We start from the raw sequence: 23,779 nt of genomic DNA on the forward strand, positions 1-23,779 counted from the left end.
CTCCTCTTTGTTTAGTGTTTTAAATTATTTATGAACTGAGGTTTTGGTTCCTTGGCCCTTGTCACCAGGACCACTGGCACAGAAGAACAAAGGTGTGCCCAAGTTAATCCTGGGTTCCAAATACACCTGGGTTCCAGGTACCTCACTTTTATTGTGCAGCAGAAATCCTAGCTCCTCATAGTAATGAAGGTTGATTGCTCCCTTAAGTTTGGTGCTTCTTTCTTTCTTCACTGGTCCATTGGCATGACAAACCTGAAGAAATCAACTGTGAATCACACCTAGAAGTTTAGCAGATAGATCCTTTACTGTCTTCTGATGGAACTGTTCCAACCTAGAACCTGGAAATCTCTATTAGAACAGAGGCTTAAGTTGCAGGGTGGTAAGTACAAATTTCTTTTGCCAACCAGGTCCCTGTAAGGTACGGTAAAAGGGACCAGTTCTGCTTCATCCCTTGGTTCTTGGATCCATATACTCTAGCCTTTGAAGACACGTACTATATATTGTTCATTGATTCAGCTCATGTACTGCACTGTGGAGGTCAGAATCCCCAAACCACAAGATGTTATTTTTTACCTGGTATGGTAGCCAAGACTTAACAGGCAATCCACCATCATTTTGGGGGGCCAGTTCTGGGTGACAGGGTATGTGATAGCTAGCATATCCTCTTTCTTTGCCATCAAATGGATTCTTCAGTCGAAGGCAATGTTGTTCTTATATCAAACATTGTGTATGTCTTCTGAAAAGATATGAGTTGAACAACTGGAGGTAGTGAAGGCAAATACAAATGCAGAAAATGTAGACTCTGGAAAGGAAGAACTTCTGCATCTCTAAGAAACACAGGAACATGGAACACATGGAAAATGTGTCCATTGACCCCTCTCTCTGAAGGCATTAACTTCTCCGTGCTTCTGGCTTGGGTAATGAGCTATACATATAAATGTACAGGGTCTCCAAACCTCTACATCAGCAGGAAACAAGGGGTTTGCAGCATGAGTTGTACGGAGCACCATCAGGTTGGATCTGCATGTGTCCGTGAGAGCCCACTGATTGCTGATTGCCTTAGCAATAGCTAGAATAAGATGGGGGTGAGGCCAAAATGAGCTCAGGTGGCACATAATAGAAGGATTCTTTTTTAAGCAATGCTGTAACTTTCGAAATTATTGCTATCTATCATGTAGTTATAGAACTCATGACCATAGCCATTTAAGAGTAATAGCAAGTATTTGCATAAAACTTTCTATTTTCCAGATATCCTAAGAATTTTACACATGGTAAACCATTTACATCTGCCACCAACCTATAAGAAAAGATAATCATGCAACTGAGGAAACTGAGGTACAGAGTAGTTGCGTAAATTACCTAAGGAGACAATACTTGTAAGTGAAACAGCCAAGACTTGAACCTAGATTTTTATACTGCCTAAAACATAAATGGTTTTGCAGTAACTTTAAAATAAGAGAAGGGATAAACTGTAGGCAACTAGGGGTTTGGGACTAGTTTGGAGGTGGGACGATCCTGAGGGTGAGAAGGGATATGAAAGATTTTTATCCCATGTCTCCCAGGGCTAATCACCTGGAAGTGACTATAGCACATGGCCCATGGTACCGTAGCCCTTGAATTACTGTGTTGAGACCTGTTTAAAGTATTAGGTAGATGCCCCCCAACAACAATTAAAAAACAAACAAACAAGCAAACAAAACTGCAGCCTGTACCAGAGTATTTCGTGCCACAGATACCTTTGTCCTTCTGCTGACAGAATAATATTTTTTAGTGCAGAAAATACAACTGATTATTACAAAGGAAAACAAATTAGTTATGAACATTTTTAAAAGAAACAAATCTGTGATATAATACATATGTCTTCTATGTCATGCACTAAAAACTAAGATCTTGCTGGAGTAACTACTACAATTTCAAGAATATCTTTGAAGTATATACAACAATTGTGATAAGAAATATTTGTGGTTTCTCTTTATGACCAAGTCAAAGATTGCTAAAATTACTAATGTTTGTGGCTTATACTCAGAAGAAAATGATAAATGCCACTTAGAAGTTTGTGGAAATAAAGATGTAATTTTTCCCAAATTAATGCCCCCCCCTGAATTCTTTGATACACACTTTGCAGATTCATGGAACCCCTGGAAAGGGACACAAGCATGGAAACATCCAGTGGAGGAATAACAGGGAGAGATTTCACTTTTTAAAACACATTTCAATGTCCTTATGTTGCTTCACTAATGTGCTGGATACCCAAGTGGGTAAACAGTGGTGAACAAACAGTGGTTCCTGCCTCGTATCATTCCAGATAAGCTCGTGTGTGTGTGTGTGTGTGTGTGTGTGTGTGTGTGTGTGTTGGGTCTAGACTACATACATTAACAATTTCTTATGGAAAATTATGTCTAAACTAAATTATGACAAACTAAAGAGAATCTACTTGTTATGATACAGACTATTGCATGAACAATGCTGGTATTCAAGTACTACCCAAATTAATTTAGCAGAAAAGTTAAGAAGGGATAATCCAAACAAATTTTCAATTTTTTTTTCCCTTTTAATTCTTCACACAACCAGCATTACAATAGGAGGAGTTTAAAAAAATAAAAACATTAAAATTCAGTTTATTTCAAGAACCGTAAAGGTAACAGAAAGGTCAAGAGGGTTCAGGAAATAAGATGCCAATGTTAAATTAGTGTATTTCACACACATTTTGAACTTGCAAAATAGACATGCTCACATTCACCTAGAAATACATAAACAGATCTGTAGTTGATCTGTATTCACTATAAATACAGAAAAGATCTAAAGATGAATATGAAATACTTTTGTATTGGCTGCCATTTGAAGCATACCAAGCCTTACTCTTTCTATGGGAGTATGTGAGAAATGAGTTGATGTAGATTACAGAGTGGGAATCAGAAATCTTAGTCCTGAATGCTAAGCACTTCATCTAAACAACCAGTAAATCTATGGAGGTTGCACAAAACACTGATTTTATATTTGGTGTTTGAAGCCTTGACATTGCTAGAAATTAATAATGATTGCAAAAACTAGAAAGTAATATATTAATTATCATTGTAATGACATATAAAATTAAGTTATAAAATGACTTTAATAAATCAAAGAGGAATGAGCAAAGTCTAAAAGAGTATTGTGAAATTGTGTTTTCATTAAGTTTGCCAGAGGATCCAGCCTACCAATAAGAGATTATCAGACGACTATTATTCAAGGTCATTCCTATATAGAGGAGGTTATAGAAACTTTCTGTGACTGAAAACCTTCCAATAACTGCAATTTATTCCCTCTAATAAACCCTGTATTGAGGAGTATTGACTGACAAAACACTAGGCCCTCCCAACAAGATCCAAATCTAAATAACTACATGCTTCACAGTTATTCAAAACTACAAAGAGTTGCCAAATTTATTTTTCTTATTGAAAGTCTGCTCAGTGACAAGTACTATGCCAAGTGCTGGGACTACAGTACTGAGAAAAATAGATACTATCCCAGATTTCTTGGAGCCAAGATATCAGGCAAGTAATCAGTGTAAAATGTGATGCATGATATGATGGGAAAAGTTCAGTTAGCTGTGGGAGCACAAGAAAAGACACTGAACTTCGTGTAGGATGTCCAGGAACTATAAAGGATATGGGTGAACTGGTAAGATGAAAGGGAAGAGTGTGGATACAGAAAATTGTCCAAGGAGAAGGACTCTGATCATGAAGATTTGTGGGGCTCAAGGGATCATGATAGTTTTAAGGAGCTGAAAGTCAGGAGTAGCTGGAATATAGTACAACAGGAGAGGAAAATGAACAAGGTGAGACTGGGAAAGCCTACAGTGGCCACAACATAGGCCACCTTGTAGGCTGTTGTTGAATTGAATTGTGTACCTCCCAAAAGGCAAGATGAAGTCCTAATCCCCAGTACCTGTGAATGTGACCTGATTTGGAAATAGGATCTTACAGGTTTACTCCATTTAAGATGAGGTCGTACTGAATCAGGGTAGGTCCTAATCCAATGTTCTGTTTTCTTTTCTTTTCTTTTTTTTTAAAGATTATGTTTTTAAGTAATCTCTATACCCAACATAGGGCTCAAACTCACAGCCCCAAGATCAAGAATCACAACCCCAAGATCAAGAGTCACTCCACCAACTGAACCAGCCACATGCCCCTGTTGTTGGTCTTCATATAAGAGGAGAATGCCATCTGAAGACATGGAGATCCAAGATGGAGGACTGGTATGTGAAGACAGAGGTACTGCAGATGTGCTGTTGCAAGCCAAAGAAAGCCTGGGGCTATCAATCAGAAGCTAGAAGAAACAAGGAAGGATCCTCCTCCCCAAAGGAGGCCTTCAGTGGACCTTGACTTCAGACTTCAGGACTCCAAACTGTGAGAGAATACATTTCTTTCATTTTAAGCCACCCCAATTTGTAGTAATTTGTTTTGGCAACCCCTAGGAAACTGATAACTTTGGAGTTTTGATTCTTCCTCTGGCCAGAGGAATGCCACTGGCAAGATTTGATTAGGGGAGCAATCTCATCGATTTTCAGCTTAAAAGAATGACTCTGGTGACACTGGAAAATACAGAATGGCAGGAGAGCAAGACTGGTTCAAGAGAAACCGGAGGCAGTAGCAGTAAAACTGGACATTATGTTTCCAGGAATCACACCCAATTATATCCCATTAGAGTTGTTCTAGAAAAAACACTATGGCTTCCACTGCTTGACAGCAATACTGTGGCTCAAATGATGCTCCAAACTGGAGAGCAAAACCTCCAGAACTTTCCACCATGCTAACCCAAAGATAGAGTCTGCACATGCTATTTCCTCAGGCTGTCCTTTGGTGGGGATGAGGATATCTCTGTAAAGCAATTCAGTGATAAAGGAAGTAGTGACAGCAAATTCTAGTTTCCACTTTGTACAACAGTATCATAATATAAGAATTTTTCAGGCCAGAGAAGAGAAATCTGAAGATGCTGAGTAGCCTTGCATGATAATGTCCACAATGCTCAGCAAATTGAATTATCAAACCATAACCCTTAACCCAGAAATCCGAGATTCATACTTAATTTATCCCTTCTCTTATCCCCGTATCCAATTAATCTTCAAATTATGTTGATTTTACAAGCTTAATGTCTCAGAGCCGATCATATTTTTATCTCCTGCACCCCCCTCTTTCAGTGTAATTGGGTATTATTCCTGGTTGTATCACTTCTGAGACTGGTTCTCCTACAACCTGGAGAGTCTGTGAGCTAACTACAATTTAACTAATATCCTCTTGTTAAACCAGTCAGAGAAGATTTTGTTGTTTACAATCAAGAATTCTGACTTCTCTATCAAGAAAAACAAATTGGAAGATGATCAGGTTTGGTGAAAAAGGACTGCTAGATAATAAGTTGTCACAACGGGTTATGTCCATAAACAAAGAGAACTCGTATTTTCCAGGATTGTATATAATGGATCCAAAAAAGTGGAGGATCTTGGCAGCATTTTAATGCAACAACGTCTAATTCATTTTCTTATCCAAACTGGCCTTCGATAATAAATTTATCACCAAGCGAATGCATGAAATGTGTAGTATTTTGTGGGCTTCTTTTGTGTGTATGAACTGCTAAGGATAAAATTGTAGAATTTATAGATAGGTATAGGAAACAAATAATGACCTAATACATTTTATCAGAATTCTCCATGGGATGAGACCTGTCATTGTATTATGAACTTATTTTTTAAGTCAAGTCATTTGGGGTGGAAAATGAGATACTGAAGATATTAATTAACAGAAAGAAAAGATTACAAAGCTCATCTATATCCGAAATGAGTGGGAATTGGATGTGTGCTAATAGGGAAGCATAAAAGAGAGGGCAGGCTAAGATAAAGGAGGAGAAAACTAAGAGAAGGGAGACAATTAAGGAGAAGCAACTTTTTGACAGGCTAGAGTCCATATTGCTAAGATATTAAAAGATTGATGCCTATTATGCAATTTTTATTTGTTTATGTGTTACACCATAACTTTGGCAGCATCCCCAATTCTAATGAAGTCTACTACACACATAAAGCCTTGGGTGACTTTTGTTTTTGTGATAATCAAGGAAGTGAATGAGTGTCCTATTTCACTTGATAATGGTAGAGAACCCAGAATCTGTGCAGGGGTCCATATAAATAACTAATTCTCAGAAATAGGTCAGAAAAAGAAGTCCTTAGAGATTTGGCTTCTGCCTACCTATCTAACGTCATGCTCCTTGTCCTTCACAAGCCTCCAGCTACATTAACCTGGTCTCTGCATATATATATATATATATATATATATATATATATATATATATATTTATTTATTTATATTTATATTTATATTTATATTTATATATTTACTTGAGAGACAGAAGGAGAAACAGACTCCCCATTGAGCAGGGAGCCCAATGTGGCACTCAGTTCTTGGACTCTGGAATCATGACCCAAGTCAAAGGCAGACGCTTAACCAATTGAGTCACCCAGGTGCCCTGGTCTCTGCTTTTTAAATAGCTTGAACCATCTCCAACCTCATAACTTTTTATCTCCCCATCACCTATTGAGAACACCCTTTTCTCTATTCTCTTGCTGGATGCTTATCCTCCAAGAGAGGTTAAATCTTTATTCCTTAGAAAACTTTTAGAGTACTTCCTCCCCAATATACTCATGCAGAATGATGTATGTTTTCCTTCATAGTACTTGTAGGATCATTTTCTGGGTTTAAAGGAGAAAACTCTAGAAGGCTCCACCTATATGATAGACACTCAAAATTTTGTAATCGCTATTATTAATACTATCATAATCAAAATTGATCTCACTTTTGCTGTTGGCTTCATCTCTCTTAAAGAGAAACAATCCAGCTGGCATGCACATGTAACTCAAGATGCCACCCCCTTTCATTCCTGAATCTGCTCTATCTCTAGAATGTTTTGAGGATCAACAACTGGGATAAGGGAGATGCAGTGTTGAAAGAATTTAGGCATTGAAAGGCTAATTTTATTCAGACTAAGAGTCAAATGTGTCCAAGATTGGTCAGTCTAATTCACCATGGTGTTTCTACAAAATTCTTTGGTAATGGCAATTTGGAAACATAAGTCCTGTCTTTTGGAAATGGGGCCCAGCACTTCCTGGGAATTTAAAAGAGTCTAATATTTAATGATTTATGCTGAACTTAGCAAAGTGAGGAAGAAAAGGGCACACTCACTCTGATAGGAGCATCGCCTAACAAAAGTGCAAAGCTAACAATTAACTCAGACTTAGTCTATTCTTTCCCAGAATATTTACATTAACATTGCCTTAAAGAGGGAGTTCCACTGCCAGTTATTTTTTTCCATTGTCAGTTACTTAAAATAATTAAAACATGCTCTAATATAATGGCATATTAATATTGTTTTACAAGATGTAAGGAAAAAAAGAACTCCATTTTGTTATGTGTTATCCTGTAACTGGTGAATGATAAATGTTAATATGCAACTGTTGTTCCTAATTAACATATGTAAAGCTCTCTGAAACCCATTTGGCAGTCCTTCAAATATGCCTCTAAAAGTTTGTCTTCCCTAAGACACAAAAAGTGAAGAAAGACTTGTTTGATAGCAGGGCTCCATCATGGAAAAGCTCAAAAGAAAACAATAAAAGGTTTTTCTAACTGCTCACTCTTCCAATCAGTCTCACATAAGAAACACTTCTCATCAGCCTGTCAACTGAACATATTCTTAACACGAGGCACAGAGAAAGGGTGGGGAAGGGGAAAACCTCTTCCAGATTGCCCATTTAAGAGTCTCTAGTAACCATCACACATGTTGCCCATACACTAAGAAAAAGATAAAAGAACATGTACGTCTTTGAAGATTATAAATCATAATCACTATTGTTGGACACTATCAGAGGTAAGAATCACTTTTTAAAAAAATGTGTAGGCATTAATCATTGTATAAAACATTCAAAACACCTCCCTCCTCATAACCCTCCGAAACAGCACCTTCACTTACATAAGATGGAAGAAAGAACGGATTGAAATGTCTCCTGGTCCCATCCGACCCCACCACCATCTCCTGCACTGACTTTCAGGGACAAAACTGCACTGACTTATTTCGCTAAGCATGATACGCTCTAGTTCCATCCATGTTGTCGCCAATGGCAAGATTTCATTTCTTTTGATGGCTGCATAGTCAAGCAGAGAAAGACAACTATCATATGATCTCCCTGATATGAGGAAGTGGAGATGCAACATGGGGGCTTAAGTGGGTAGGAGAAGAATCAATGAAACAAGATGGGATTGGGAGGGAGACAAACCATAAGTGACTCTTAATCTCACAAAACAAACTGAGGGTTGCTGGGGGGAGGGAGGTTGGGAGAAGGGGGGTGGGGTTGTGGACATTGGGGAGGGTATGTGCTTTGGTGAGTGCTGCAAAGTGTGTAAACCTGGCGATTCACAGACCTGTACCCCTGGGGATAAAAATATATGTTTATAAAAAATAAAAAATTTAAAAAAAAACTGCACTGACTATTCAGGGAACACTGATCGGAGGGAACGTTATTTACTTTGGGCACATCGCTGGAGCTTCCCACGCAAGAACTGTTTGCCACAAACTGTCATCATTGCACAGCTTGCTTCTGAGATCCAGGGCTGATGAGAATGAAGAGTTTGCTTGATTTGGTAGAATTATCTCTGTGTCTAATTTTGGAAGAGTTAGGTAATCTGATAAAGAGATTCGGTTCTGCAAGGGAAAAGGCACGTTGGTTGTGCAGCATGATACACAAGTAGTTTCCAAAGCTTCATTGGCATAGAACCCCTTGGTAAAAGGATTTTTTTTTTTTTCTCACCATAGCACGTACTCTTCCCAATGTCCATCACCCAGACACCCTATCCCTCTCACCCTCCTCCCCTCCAACAACCCTCAGTTTGTTTTCTGAGATTAAGAGTCTCTTATGGTTTGTCTCCCTCTCTGGTTTTATCTTGTTTCATTTTTCCCTCCCTTCCCCTATGATCCTCTGTCCTGTTTCTCAAAGTCCTCATATCAGTGAGGTCATATGATAATTGTCTTTCTCTGATTCACTTATTTTGCTTAGCATAATACCTCCTAGTTCCGTCCACATCATTGCAAATTGTTTGTTTTTTAACTTTGAAAATTTTTTTATATTTAATTATTTTTATTGTGGTAAAACACATATAAAACTTGCCATGTTCACCATTTCAAAATGCACAATTCGTTGGTATTAATAACTCCCCCAATGTCATTAACATTCACAATAGTGGGTGCAATCATCACCACTATTTGCAAAACTTTTCCATTGCCCCAAATAAAAAATGACTGCTTGATACCAATCCCTTTCATTTCCTGGTAGCCTCTAAGCTACTTTCTGTCTCTATGAATTTACATACTCTAGTTATTTCATAGAGATGGAGTCAACCAACATTTGTCCATTTTCACTTAGCATAATGTTTTCAAGGTTCATCCATGTTGTATCATGTGTTCTTTTTATGTCTGAATAGTATTCCTTTGCATGCATATGCCACATTTTGTTAATCCATTTATCTGTTGATGGACACTTGGGTTATTTCTACTTTTTAGTTATTGTAAATAATGTTTCAGGGATTATTGGTATATAAGTATTTGTTTGGAGTATACACCTAGGAGTGGCATTGATAGGTCATATGCTAATTCTATGTTTAACTTCCCAACTACCAAACTGTTTTCCACAGCAGCTGCATCCTTTTCATTCTGTTTGCCTATCTGTTGTTTGTTTTCTGTGGAAGCTTAATGTGTAAAACACATAAAGGCAGAGGGATTCTGGCAGAAGCTTCTTGAGTTAGCCTCTGAGGAAATACCCGGAAAGTTTGGCTTCTGCAAACAACTTTTTCTTTAAGATTTTTTTTTATATTATTTACTTGTTTGACAGAGAGAGACAGTGAAAGAGGGAACACAAGCAGGGGGAGTGGGAGAGGGAGAAGCAGGCTTCCTGCTGAGCAGGGAATCCAATGTGGGGCTCATTCCCAGGACCCTGTGATCATGACCTGAGCCTAAGGAAGATGCTTAATGACTAAGCCACCCAGGTGCCCCTCTGCAAACAACTTTTAAAAGCCCTTCACTCCTGGGGCTCCTAGGTGGCTCAGTCAGTTAAGTGTCTGCCTTTGGCTCAGGTCATAAGCTCAGGGTCCTGGGATCAAGTACATTAGGCTCCCTGCTCAGTGAAGAAGTGCCTGCTTCTTCCTTTTCCTCTGCTGCTCCTTCTGCTTGTGCTTTCACTCTCTCTCCCACCCTCTGTCAAATAAATAAATAAAATCTTAAAAAAAAAAAAAAAGCCCTCCACTCTTTCTTTCAGTAGGTGACGGTAGAGATACCTGAGAACAGAGCAAATTCCTCCAGGTCACACAGCTAATGATTAGTGCTCATGGTGAGAATCAAACCTTGATTGCTGAGTACAAGCTACGTTACAGTCCCTGTTGGTTGCATCTGGATATACTGGACTTTTTTTCTTTAAAATTTTACTTATTTTTACCTTCCCAAAGAAAAGTATCTTAAGATTTTAAAGTAAATATTTCACAATCTTTCCAATATATGCTCTAGGGTGAAGACAAGAGAATATGATGAAGAGAGCTTGTGCAACCACCCGCATTTGTGCATTGGGTTTACAAGAACTGAGTTATTCAGATATAGATAGCAATTTCCTCCTTTTCTATTATAAATGCAGAATATGTACCAACCGAAGTTTGTACAATAATCTTAAAGGAGAAGAAAGGGTAGCTTCACACTCACAAACCAGAGCCAAAATCCTTCTCTATGTCATTACTCTTGTTACTTAACTTGTTCTAAGTTCATGAGGCAGGACCTCTCCATGTTCTTATAATAGGACCCTCTTATTGATTCACAGCCTCCTAAATAGGCAGACAACATTTTGGTTCATCTGATTTATTATATCTATTGTATCAACAGAATAGGAACTCTAAAATTATCTACATTGTGTTTACCACTAATTTCACAACATTTTCAGTCTAGACGTTGTAATATGTTCAGTTGAGGATACAGTTGTTGTTATAAACAATGTCCAATATGTCAGGACTTAAGACAGATCATTTCGCTCTCAGATCACTGTCCATACAGAAGAACAATGGGGTGGTATCTGAACCATGTAGTTATTTAGTGACCCAAGGTCTGGAAGTGGTTCTGATGTTCCATTTTCTGTTTTATCTTTGGATTTGGCTAGCTGGTGAGAGAAGAGAGAGATTAAGAATGGAAGATAGTACATTAGTTTTCTAAGGTGGCTGTAACAAAGAACCACAGACTTGGTGGCAAAAAGCAATGCCCTTTTGTTCTCGCATAGTTCTGGAGGCTAGAAGTCCAAAATCAAAGTGCTGGCAGAGCCATGTTTCCCCGAATCTTGTAAGGTAGAATTCTTCCTTTCCTTGTCCAGCTTCTGATAGCTCCAGACACTCATTGGTTTGTAGCTGCAACACTTCAAAACTGCCTCCCCAGTCCAAAGGCACTCTTCCTCCACTCTGTGCCCTCACATGGTGTCTTCTTCTGTTCTGCCCACTGTAACAAAACTCCACAGACTGGGTGACTTAGAAACCGCAGAAATCTATTGCTCATGGTTCTGGATGCTTGAAATCCATGGTCAGGTGTCAGGAAGAGCCCTCTTCCAGGTTGTAGGCTACCAAGTCTTCATTGTATCCTCACATGGCATTTGGGACCAGAGATATTTTCTGGGCTTCTTTTAAAATGGCAGTAATTCTATTCAGCAGGGCCCTACCCTCATCACTGAAATCACCTCCCAAAGGCCCCACCTTCCAATACCATCATTTTGGATCTTAAGATTTCAACAGATAAATTTGGGCCAGGTGGGGAAACCATAAATATTCAGCTCATAGCACATGGCATTCCCCTCTTCTTATCAGGACACAAGTCATATTGGATTATGGAGCTAACCTGCTCCATTATGGCATCTTAACTTAATTAATTGTATCTGCAGTGTCTATATTTCCAAGGTATTCTGAGGTATTTGAAGTTAGGACTGTCAACATAGCTTATTTTGGAGGGGGGGAGTAGGGTGTGGGGCAATTCAACCTATATGCATGGAGAATTCTGTATGAGCCAGCCCTGGAAATAGTATATTTTACCCCTATTGCCATTTCATTGACTAGAACTCAATTATATGGGCCCGCTGATCTGAAATTGAGTTCGAGAACTATAATGTAGCCACAGGGTCTGGTGAATACATAACACTGTGCCACAGAGGGTAACTATGCAACCCAAGTAATTCAATTCTTCACCTTCCAATGGTGAGAAATACTCAAAACATGGTTGTTAATTACTTTTAAGTTATATCAAATACATCCATGTAAAGATCACTGACCTATTTTCATTCATGAAAATGAAAATGTTTTATATTCTTAGTTAAAATAGAATCAGAGCTGAATTTTAGAAAAGAAAGTTAAGGAAGAACATGAGACAGAAAAGGGAATGTGGCATTATTTCCTATTTCATATGCTTCTGTTACTACTCAACTTAGACTGTAGAAAAAAGACAAATGGCGCTTTTATTCATTTGTTTACTTTTAAATGTGTTTAACTCAGTCTTTTATTTCTACTTTAAATCAAAGGAGAGACTTCTGGATTTTGGATGGACCTTGAAGAAACTTGTTTTGAAGGTTTTGTTTCTTCATCCTGTCAAGATGTGGCTAGGTAAAACAATAAGAAAAGTCGGTGTACATCAGGCCCTATCTGTAGTAAAGTGCAGCTCAAAATGTTATAGAAGTTCTAAGTCCATTTACTGAGTGTGGTCGACTGTTAGTTTTCTTCCCAATGTCCGTATTCAGAGAAACAAATTTTTACGGAGTAAAAATATGTCTAGCTCTGGGTAATAAATAATGAATAACGGGAAGAAATTCAAGAGTCAAACACGTTTAGTCAATCATGGCAAACCTGTTTGCATCAGGCAGTATTGATTTAGGTAAGTCACGTGACCCAGTTCTGGAAAATAAAATGTAAGGTAAACTTCCCAAGAGGAGCCTCTGGAAAATATTTTTAATGATGAGAGAAGTATGCGGAGAAAGGTTTTTTTTTTTTTTTTTTTCCCATTTTCCATTCCTACTTCTTGTTTAGAATGCTGTCACAAAAAGGAAGACTTGTGCTTGGAGCTGCAGTGACCATCTTGCAACTAAGAGAGGAATCGTCGTTAATACACTAAGAATGGTAGAGTAGCAAAATTGAACAATTTCATTTTCTGTCACAGAATAACTTCTTGACTGCCTGTCTCCAGAACAATTGTTAAGTACAAAAATAAGCATCCTGGTGGGATAAGCTGATTTTATTCAGGTGATCTGTTACTTGTCTAACACATCCTAACTGATACAATATGCATATGCCTAAGGATTCAACTATCTTCCAGGGACCCTATCAGCTAAATTCAAGAGGTCTCTAATCTTCATGTTTAGCTCCTCTTTGTAGTCTGTCCTGATAAGAGAAAGAAATAATATCTGGTTCAACCCCTGAAGACTAGCAAGAGAAGATGGTTGTATTCACGGTTACCCATATAACAGATGAGTTTTGATTATTATTCATCTTTTCTCCAAGTCTCATTCTTTCTGCATTAAATAAGGTGTGGGCACAGTTTTCTCCACTGACTATTTAAACTTCATTCTGGATTTGCAGTTGGCCCTAGCCCAGCCATCAGTGGCTGAGGTTCTGATATGCTGCTTAGTCCTTCCCATAGCCTTCCTCTAGGCATGAATCTTGTTATCTCAACTCACACCTGGAGACCTGCTTTAACTAAAGTGGTGATTTCAAACCTTAGATTCCATCATTTAATATACTTCTTCCTGTAATTCTCCTGTTGTTCTGTTTCCTGGAGTGAATTCCCAATACTGCTTTCTACCAGAACCATATCAAAATTTGCCACACCCTTTGTAAAGCTTTGTCCAATGGTCCTTGATGGTTCTAGCCTAGTCACAAGGTTAGTCTCTCCAGCCCTCCCATGTATCCTGCATCTCTCCTTTTCCCTGCTGATCCATGCTGCTGATGCCCCTGGATGTCTCCTTCCCAGATGACATCAGCTGGAGACAGCAATGAGCTGTAGTACAAACAGCCCAGGACCAGGAGTTATTCCATCTGAAATGTAGTTATAGTTTTGCCCCATGCTGTGTGACCATGAGCAAATCACTTAATGTCTCTGGGCCCTGGCTTTGTCATCTGTAAAAGGAAGGGGTTGAACCTACGATCTCTCTCCCTGATCTAAAACTTGAAAATGAAAAAGGAAAGCTTTAAACTAGTTTGACCACAGTCATTTATTTTCACAGTGGGAGTCTTTAAAAAGTCTTTAAAAAGTTTGCCTTTTGCTTGAAGTTTCTTCCATTTTTCTGATTTTCTTTCCTTCTGGATAACTCTGATTCTCCTCCTACAGACTATTCTCTATTTCTATGATAATGTCCTAAAACACTATGAAATACGAAATCTATGAAATATCTAGGCTTCTTATCAAAACAAGCTGTAAAGACCCATTCCTAGTGGAGAATTCTCTTTCTCCCTCTTTCTGTGGAAATAAACATGATGAAAATTTTGAATATTAGTTAAGGGCAAGCTTTCTCATTATACCATCAGTCTAAGAGCAAGTCTGCAGAAAAACCAAAGAAAAAATAACTCCAGGGACCTGAATGAATAGAAGTGAGTGTCATAATAGATTAATTGCTTCTCAGAAGGTTTTCCTGATTAGTTCATCCCACTGTGATTTTCCAATTCTTTGTCCACTTATTACATTCTAATCTGTACCAAACAAACAATCTAGCATTTGTATTTTCCTCTAGCTTTTTCTGTACTCTTTATATAGATATATAAATATAACTGTTTCAAAACCTTTGTGGAATTGGAGCAGATAATGGATAAGTAGATTAAAATTATCCAGCCAATGGGGTAATAGCTTTAGTGTTCATAACATAAAAAGTATATACATAAACTAATCCAGATCTAAATGTTCTTCTCTGTAAAGATGTTGGTGGGAAGAAGTGGGTGGAAGGAAGGAGGTGGCATAATACAAGGTTTTCTAGGGGCTAATGAGTCAGCTCTGAGACTTAAACTGAAAAGGCCACCCCTTCAGCTGCCTCTAAACCACACCCACAGAACTCTCTCCTGAGACTATATGTGCAGGAGGGGAAGGTGGGTGTTGAGCTTCAGCAACTCCAAGGTCTAGTACAATCAACTCCTACAGCCTTAGCTTGTGTGGAGGGTCAGATAAGAAAAAGCAGGAAGGATGGGTGTGATTCATTCTACTTTGTAGTTCATTCTTTTCCTCTAAATATCAAATGCTGACCAACAACAAATTGTTCAGTAAATATGTATTGAACACTTAATCTATATAAGGCAACGTATTATGTCCTGTGAGGAATATAACACACAGAGAGATATGGTTCTTGACCTTAAGAAGTAGTTTAAGATTCCAGCCATGTTTAAGAAAAGACACCATCATGGATGCTCTTTGTGTCAAAGGTTGAACAAGGGACATGGTCATGGGTGATTGTTTGTTTATAATCCCCATCAATCCTACACTCCCATCCCCAGCTTCACTCACCCATTTATCTGGGGACAGAACTCATACTCATACCCCTTCTGGGCTCTAGAGCAATAGTAGATAAGCCGTGGAAAGGAAGGACACACAGAGCCTGTATTAGAATTCAAAATTCCCAGGAGTCAGCTAAAGGAAGGAAGTAATCTCAGTGGAAGGAAATTGATGTTTGGCTTATAGATCATTTATGCTTGGACCGGACCAGGAATGGACAGCGCATACCCCACTTCTTGATGGGACTTGACGGGACTTGACGGGACTAGAAGAGCTTCCTCCAATTTTAACCAAGGAAAAATTAAGTAAAACCTAATAATTGATAGAGTGAGTCAGGGAGCTTTAAAAGTCAGTCCACTTTTCTAGAAACTTACAAATGTCTTCCAGTTTACCCAGAGTAAAACTCCCAAGTCCTGCATGACCTTAACAGAACCTGGGTCCCACTCACTATTCTGTCTTATCTCTTGACACTCTCCTTCCAGCTCTCTCAGTTTCAAGAACAAGAACTCCCATCCCAGCTGTTCCTCAGACAGATCAGTGTTACTCACAACCAAGAGTCTTTGCATTTGCTGCCCCTTTCCTGAGGAACCTTTCCCTTAAATCACTCATACTTTTATTGTCATTCAATTTTTTTATTTAATTTCTTTTCAGTGTACAAGAATTCATTGCTTATGCACCACACCCAGTGCTCCATGCAATACATGCCCTCCATAATACCCACCACCAGGCTCCCCCAAACTCCTACCCCTGCCCCTTCAAAACCCTCAGATTGTTTTTCAGAGTCCATAGTCTCTCATGGTTCATCTCCCCCTCCAATTTCCCTCAACTCCTTTCTCCTCTCCATCTCCCATGTCCTCCATGTTATTTCTTATGCTCCACAAATGAGGGAAACCATATGATAATTGACTCTCTCTGCTTGACTTATTTCACTCAGCATAATCTCTTCTAGTCCTGTCCATGTTGATACAAAAGTTGGGTATTCATCCTTTCTGATGGAGGCATAATACTCCATGGTGTATATGGACCACATCTTCCTTATCCATTCGTCAGTTGAAGGGTATCCTGGTTCTTTCCACAGTTTGGTGACCATGGCCATTGCTGCTATGAACATTGGGGTACAGATGGCCCTTCTTTTCACGACATCTGTAATGCAATTGCAGGGTCATAGGGAAGCTCTATTTTTAATTTCTTAAGGGAACTCCACACTGTTCTCCAAATTGGCTGCACCAACTTGCATTCCCACCAACAGTATAAGGTTCCCCTTTCTCCACATCCAACACACGTTGTTTCCTGTCTTATTAATTTTGGCCATTCTAACTGGTGTAAGGTGGTATCTTAATGTGGTTTCAATTTGAATCTCCCTGATGGCTAGTGATGATGAACATTTTTTCATATTTGAAGAAGACACAAAAAGATGGAAGACCATTCCATGCTCTTGGATTGGAAGAATAAACATTGTTAAAAAGTCTATATTGCCTAGAGCAATCTATACTTTTAATGCCATTTCGATCAAAATTCCCACTGTTATTTTTCAAAGAGATGGAGCAAATACGCTTAAAATTTGTATGGAATCAGAAGAGACCCTGAATTGCTAAGGAAATGTTGAAAAAGTAAAACAAAACTGGCAGCATCACATTGCCTGATTTCAAGCTTTACTACAAAGCTGTGATCACGATGACAACATGGTACTGGCATCAAAACAGACACATAGACCAGTGGAACAGAGTAGAGAGCCCAGATATGGACCCTCAACTCTGTGGTCAAATAATCTTTGACAAAGCAGGAAAAAATATACAGTGGAAAAAAGACAGTCTCTTCTATAAATGGTGCTGGGAAAATTGGACAGCTATATGTAGAAGAATGAAACTCAACCATTCTCTTACACTGTACACAAAGATAAACTCGAAATGGATAAAAGACCTCAACTTGAGACAGGACTCCCTCTGAATCCTAGAGAAGCACATAGGCAGTAACCTCTTTGATATCAGCCACAGCAACTTCTTTCAAGATATGTCTCCAAAGGCAAAGAAAACAAAAGCAAAAATGAACTTTTGGGACTTCATCAAGATCAAAAGCTTCCACACAGCAAAGGAAACAGTAAACAAACTCAACACACACAAAACAGATAATCATGTCAAGAAATGGGCAGAAGACATGAACAGACACTTCTCCAATGAAGACATACAAATGGCTATCAGGCACATGTCATTCAAATTTTTGCTCAAACATACCCTTCAGAGAGTATGGCCCAATGGCCCCAAGAGGTAAAATGGGGACTGCCCAGTCATTTATTCCCTTTTTTGACCACTGTATCACTTCCTTGACGAGCTGTAATAAACCACCAGAAACTGGGTGTTTGAAAACAATAACATTTCCTCTCACATTTCTGGAGGCCAGAAATCTGAAATCAGTTTCACTGGGCTGAAATCCAAGATGCCAGCAAGGCCATGTTCCCTCCAGAGACCCTAAAGGAGAATCTATTGCTTGCTTTTTCCAGCTTCTGGTGGCTGCTGCCATCCCTTAGCTTGTGGCTGTATTACTCTAAATTCTGTCTTCTCATGGTCTTTCCCAGTCTGTCTGTGAAATCCTCTCTGTCTCTCTAAGGACACTTGTGATGGCATGCATGGTCTACTCAGATAATCCAGGATAGACTCCCCATCTCAAGATCTTTAACTTAATGACACCAGTGAAGTTCTTTTTCTTGAAATAAGGTAACATTTACCAATTCCAGGGATTAGGACTGAAAGCTTCAGGACCATTTTTTAACCAAGCACATCCCATTTTATTTTTTGTGTCAATACATTTCATTACCTCATATGTTAATTATTTGTCATCTATTTATTGATCTGATATACCTGTCATATCTCCAACACAACTAAATACATCTTTGTTGAATGAATGCATGCAGAGACTCTCACGGCCAACCAGAGGGAGCAGATATGTTCAAAGAGATGACTGAAGGATAGAGCAGAGAGTTGGTGCTGTTGTCCATCAGAGCTTTCATATGCTGCAGAAACTCCAAACTGCCAGTTTCTTTGGAAAAAAGAACCTGGAGGATCTTTTTTCCGGAACTACAGAAAAACATGCTCTCCAAGCATAGAAAATCAGAAGACCCAGGGACATAGCACACCCTCTACCAGGTCCCTCTACCAGGCACCCTCAGGTTTCAGTGTATAAATACCCCAGTTTCCCTGATCCTCAGATGAATAATTCTGAGTATGTCATTGGCATCATTTTTCAGAGCTTTCCCATGGAACTTAACCTCAGTCACACACTGTTGTAGTTAGCCTAATAGCACACCACTGATTGATGTTTCTCCTTAGTGTATCACTTCCTCACTTCCTACAGGTGATCCTTTGAGCTCCCAAATAAACTATCAGCACTCTGCCCTATATCTCAGGGCCCCCTCCTGAGTGAACCCAAACTTAAACAAGGTTAAAAATAAAGAGTTGCTTTGTGCCAATCTTGAAACTCCCAGTCAATGCCTGATTATTTGATAAAGAGTTTTCAGCAATGAACCTCACCTTTAAGGACTGTGAGTGAAATAAACAGCTTATCCATTCAGGATAACCCTAGTGCTGGGGTGCCTGAGTGGCTCAGTCATTAAGCATCTTCCTTTGGTTTGGGTCATGATCCCAGGGTCCTGGGATCCAGCCCCGCCTCTGGCTCCCTGTTCAGTGGGAGGTCTGCTTCTCCCTCCCCCACTTCCTGTGCTTATGCTTCCTCTCTTGCTGTCTCTCCCAATCCAAAACAAACAAACAAACAAAAAACTTTAAAAAATAAATAATAATAATTTAATAAATAATAATAATAATACTAATAATCTTTTTTTAAAAAGGATAACCCTAGTTCTGATTACACTGTACCACTTATTTGACTAAGACAAGTATTCCCTACTGTTGGTAAGAATGTAAATTGGTGTAGCCACTGGAGAAGACAGTATGGAGGTTCCTCAAAAATTTTAAAATAGAACTATCCTACAATCCACTAACCATACTACAGAGTGTTTACCCCCAAAATACCTATTTTGAAGGGATATATCTACTCCTATATTTATTGAAGTATTATTTACAGTAACTAAACTATGAAAGCAGCCCAAGTGTCTATCAATACATGAATGGATAAAGAAGATAAGATATATATATAGATCTATATCTATATATATATATAGGAATATTATGGAATATTATAATCTATGTTATATATATTATATATATAGTGGAATATTATTCAGCCATAAAAAATGAAATATTTTCATTTGCAACAACATAGAGCGAGAGAGTATAATGCTAAGTGAAATAAACCAGTCAGAGAAAGACAGATGCCATATGATTTCACTCCTATGTGGAATTTAAGAAGCAACTCAAACAAAAGGGGAATAAAAGAAAGATGACCCAAAAACCAAACTCCTAGCTATAGAGAATAAATTGGTAGTTACCAGAGGTATGGTGGGTGGGGGGATGGCTGAAATAGGTGAAGGGGATAAGGAATGCACTTCTCCCAAAGAGCACTGGGTAATTATGGAAATGTTGGATCACTATATTATACAACTGAAACTAATACAGCATAGACACTGCATGTTAACTACACTGGAATTAAATTTTTTTAAAAACATACAAGTGTTTGCTAAACCTGTATTAAATTAAGTCTTCATTCAAGATAGTACAAAGGATTGGGGTATCTGTCAAATCAGGCTCCCAAGAATCAGAGATAATCTTCCGATATTGAGCTATATTAATAATCCAAGAATACAAATTATCATAAAACACAGGAACAGAGGGAAAAATCTGGGACCATAAATGCACAGAAGGACACATTGCAGCTCATATTTAACATAAGGTCTCTAAGTGATGCCCACAAGAGCATTGCTTATAAAAAGGGAGCTTGTTTGGTCATGATACATTTGCATTTTATATTCTAGTTATTATATAGCTTTCATGACATTTTCCTGTAAGTCATTATTTTTTTTTTAAGATTTTATTTATTTATTTGACAGAGATCACAAGTAGGCAGAGAAGCCAGCAGAGAGAGAGAGAGGAGAAAGCAGGCTCCTTGCCGAGCAGAAAGCCCAATTTGGGGCTCGATCCCAGGACCCTGGGATCATGACCTGAACTGAAGGCAGAGGCTTTAACCCACTGAGCCACCCAGGCACCCCCCTGTAAGTCATTCTTTATGAATCAATAGATTCTAGGTTTATTTATCACAGTCAGTCCATGTAGATCAGGTACATCCTTTTAAAAGGATTCCATAGATGAAGATTTTCCTGCTAGTAAACACCATATATGTTTGCCAAAAGATCTATTAGCATATTTACAAAAAGATTTGACCAGAGACTCATTCTTTCTTGAGGCATCACCCTGTAAAGGGAGGAAATGAATTCTAGACCTATTGGTAGATCTTTCTTCCCTAACAACTAAATTAACATGTTGGAATAATATGGAATGAACCTCAAAAGGTTAATAGACATACTGATTCACTTTGAAGAGACTGCCCTCCCCACAAAAAAAGAGACTGCCCATCTTAATCACCCCTTCTTTCATAAAGGCATATCTTTCGACAAACATTAGCTATTACTGCCATTATTTTCAATAAAATTTTGTAAGAAATTTCCATAACTTGTTAGCAAAGCCTAGACTTTCTTATGCAATCTTTTGAAACATGTAAATGAATACAGAGGCTCTAAAAATGATATCTTAGTAAGAATAATGAAGTTCAACCTCTAGTGAAGCTATGGTAGATATCAATTACATCAAGCTTGTTTGAAACATAAATAATCCAAGGATAAGAGATTATCAGTCTGTCAGAAATCTTCATCTGTTTTTTAACCAAAAGTCAGCGGTTAATGGGAAAAACAGGAATGTGAGCCTAACTCTTCTCTTTCTGGGGGATGGAAATGTGGAAGAAGGCTGAGAAAAAGCATAAAATTTGTTAGTTGTTTAAAAATGGCAAAGTGTGTCTGAAATACTCAATTTTAGCACAATTTCTGAGGATAAGAATTTCTTTCTTCATATATTTTTATTCTTCCTCTATCTATTTTAAAGAGGAGGAAAAAACCTAGAGGAAATAAAAATAAGAAATGAGATGGGGTGCCTGGGTGGCTCAGTGGGTTAAAACCTCTGCCTTCGGCTCAGGGTCCTGGGATTGAGCCCCGCGTCAGGCTCTCTGCTCAGCAGGGACCCTGCTTCCTGCTCTCTCTCTGCCTGCCTCTCTGCCTACTTGTGATCTCTGTCTGTCAAATAAATAAATAAAATCTTGAAAAAAAAATAAGAAAAAAAAATAAGAAATGAGCCAAAAAACAAATTATACAACTTTGTTTCTCCAACTATATGTTGTTCTTTGTCATATTTTGAACTCCTAAATTAGGGCTCAATGACTCAAAAATATCTCTTCCGCTTCCAACTGTATCTTTTATTTTAGCTAAGACTAGGCATAAGCACTTGGGTCTAAAATGGGACAAGATGCATATAATCCTCTGTTTTCTCATCTATCTTTATACAGGAAGCTGCAGACCACAACAGAAAGGCTCCCAACACCATCTCAATTAATCCAAAGGGCTGACTTTCATCTATAGATCAAGGACTGAATATGCCACAAGAGGCTCCTTTACCCCTTGTGGAGAAAAGAGTTCTCTCTGGTTCTTTTTGAAGTTTAAGAAACAAAAGAAAAACAAAAAGGTTCTGAGTGTTAGGTTGCTGTTTACAGGAAGAAGTTATACCAGTTTTCAAGGAGACAAGTCATAAAAAGGTTTATAAAAAAAAAAATGGAGAGCTGATTTCCCAGCATTCATAACAGTCCATTCTGTGTATTTTTTTTCTCTTTTCGTTGTTCCAGCACTGTAGGTTTCCTGGGATTTCTAGACTCTTACATACACTTCCAAACCACCTAGGTAGGAAGGATTTGGGACCTGTTTATTTTAGAGTGGAATAAAGGATATTTTTATTCTCCTACAATATACGTACAATTTTAAATTTTCTTTTACATTATAAACAGAAAATCATCCACCTTTTTGTCAATGTACTTTCTGCAGAAAAAAATACAAGAAATAAAACAGTATATATCAGGGCGCCTGGGTGGCTCAGTGGGTTTCGGCTCAGGTCATGATCTCAGGGTCCTGGGATCGAGTCCCACATCGGGCTCTCTGCTCAGCAGGGAGCCTGCTTCCCTCTCTCTCTCTGCGTGCCTCTCCATCTACTTGTGATTTCTCTCTGTCAAATAAATAAATAAAATCTTTAAAAAATATATATAATATATATCAGACAGAAAGTGACCATGATTATTAGGCAATTCTTCATATTCATAATGAGATCAATCAGAGTTTTGATGCAGTTATTCGTAGTATTTACTTACTAGTAATATAAATCAAATGATCAAATACATACTTATAATTTTTAGGGTCTTAATTTAATTATGTATTATATAAATCACATTATATGAACATGGAAAGGTTATCTTTTTCTATCTCACATTCCTTGAAATAATTTTAACTGAACTCCTCACGTCCTCCTCTAACACCGTGTCCTGGCACACGTCATATTCACTTCCACTGAGTTGCTTCAGGTTAAATATTTTGCAATGTTTGTGATGTTCACTACATATTTTATCCTAAGCCCAAAGTATCCATTCATATAAATTAGTACTTTTTTATCCACTCATGGGTAATATATTCACAATGCAAAAAACAAAATACTAAAACTTACTCTATTATTTTTAAAGTGTTTTCTATACTTACGTACTGTTTACCATATCACTCTACTCTGGCAATTGCAAAGATGTCTAAGAATAATTACTAAATCTGAGGTCTCTTTCTTTACCTTCATTTCTACCAGTTTTATCCACTGACCTCTACCAGGGTCCAAAACTAGCTTTAATTGATGTCATTTCAAGCAAACTTGCTTACCCAACATTAACTTCTGGTTAAAAAAAAAAATGAAAAGTGAAAGAACATGGATGACAAAGGTGCTCGCTCGCTCTCTCTCTATATATATATATTCCAAAATAAGGCAACTAGCTCATTACTGAAAACAATCATGTAAGAGGGATAAGTTCAACCACAAGAAAATCACTGATAACATCTTTATACCCTTTCTCTTAATAATACATTATTTTACATATTAGTTTCACACTATAAGCAATTTTATATCCTTCCTTTCTCTTACCTACCTAAGCATTTCTCCATATCATTTAGTATTCATCTTAAATATCATTTTAATGGCTGCATAACATTCCACAT

This window comes from Mustela erminea, chromosome 5, assembly GCF_009829155.1.
Source record: "Mustela erminea isolate mMusErm1 chromosome 5, mMusErm1.Pri, whole genome shotgun sequence".
Classification (NCBI taxonomy): Eukaryota; Metazoa; Chordata; class Mammalia; order Carnivora; family Mustelidae; genus Mustela; species Mustela erminea.